This window comes from Colobus angolensis, unplaced genomic scaffold, assembly GCF_000951035.1.
Source record: "Colobus angolensis palliatus isolate OR3802 unplaced genomic scaffold, Cang.pa_1.0 Scaffold122, whole genome shotgun sequence".
NCBI classification, from domain to species: Eukaryota; Metazoa; Chordata; class Mammalia; order Primates; family Cercopithecidae; genus Colobus; species Colobus angolensis.
Window position 1 is genome coordinate 1,661,278 of NW_012113364.1, and position 1,286 is coordinate 1,662,563.

General features: G+C 37.1%; 1 pseudogene across 1 annotated transcript; it reads right to left on the reverse strand.

Moving 5' to 3' along the window:
- Nucleotides 1-288: 288 nt before the first annotated feature.
- Nucleotides 289-1,069, reverse strand: LOC105504603 (annotated as a pseudogene). Its single transcript, XR_001000631.1, has one exon. The product of XR_001000631.1 is annotated as a 60S ribosomal protein L7 pseudogene (transcript).
- Nucleotides 1,070-1,286: the final 217 nt, after the last annotated feature.

Below are 1,286 nucleotides of genomic sequence, written 5' to 3' on the forward strand. Positions count from 1 at the left end.
GAAAGAAGAAAATAATAAGAATTAGAATAAAATTTTTAAAAATGAAGAATAGAAAACAGAGAAAAAAATAAACCCCAGAAGTTCACTCTTTCTTTTTCTTTTTCTTTCTTTCTTCCTTTCTTTCTTTCTTTCTTTCTTTCTTTCTTTCTTTCTTTCTTTCTTTCTTTCTTTCTTTCTTTCTTTCTTTCTTTCCTTCCTTCCTTCCTTCCTTCCTTCCTTCTTTCTTTCTTTCTTTTTTTTCATTTTGAGAGCAGATACTGTTTATTAAGCTGATGAGACTCGAAAAATAATCATGGTAGACACCTTAGTTCATTCTTCTAATAAGCCTGTTGATCTGGTCCTCCCTGTTGCCAACATCTCCACCTTCTACAAAATGAATGGTCTTTTTCTTCATTCCACCTCGTGGAGAAGATAATTTGAAGGGCCACAGAAAGTTATTTGCCTCTTTGAAGCGTTTTCCAACAGTATAGATCTCATGAATCAGATCCTCCATGCAGATGATGCCATATTTACTAAGAGATCGAGCAATCAAAGTGTTATCTGTCAAAGCAATTAGCTTCTTATTGATTTTGCCATAACCACGCTTGTAGATTAGCTCATTTACTAACTTCAGATTGGGGTACCCCCATGCAATATATGGCTCTACAATCCTCAGCATGTTAATCGAAGCCTTGTTGAGCTTCACAAAGGTTCCATTGGAGATTTGACGCAGGCGAAGAAGCTGCAATACCTTTTGAACCTTTGGGCTCACGCCATTGTTACCTCTGATCCTGATGACAAAGGCCAATTTGGGTTCAGCAGGAACATAGAAGTTGCCAGCTTTTCTTGCCATCATCGCCATTCGAATTTCAGTTCTGTACATCTGCCTATATTCCTTGTGATAGTGCTTCACTTTTTCATAGATAAGCTTCCTCCTTGCCTTTCGAAGCATCCTTTGGGCAAACTTCTTTCTCAGGCGCTTGATCTTCAGCTCTGCAAAATTCCTTTGCTTTTTCTTAAGGGTTTCTGGCACAGCAGGAATCTTTTTCTTCTTCTCTTCTGCACCCTCCATGGTTCCAGCTGGAAAAAGAGCCCCAGAAGTTATTCTTTAAAAGATCAACAAAATTGAAAGACCTTCAGATAGACTGACCAAGAAAAATGAGAGAAGACGCAAACTACTAAAATTAGGGATGAAAGAGGGGACATTATTACTGACCTTACAGAAATAAAAATGATTATAAGGAAATACCATAAACAAGTGTATGCCAACAAATTAGATAACCAAGGTGAGATAGAAAAAAGTTATA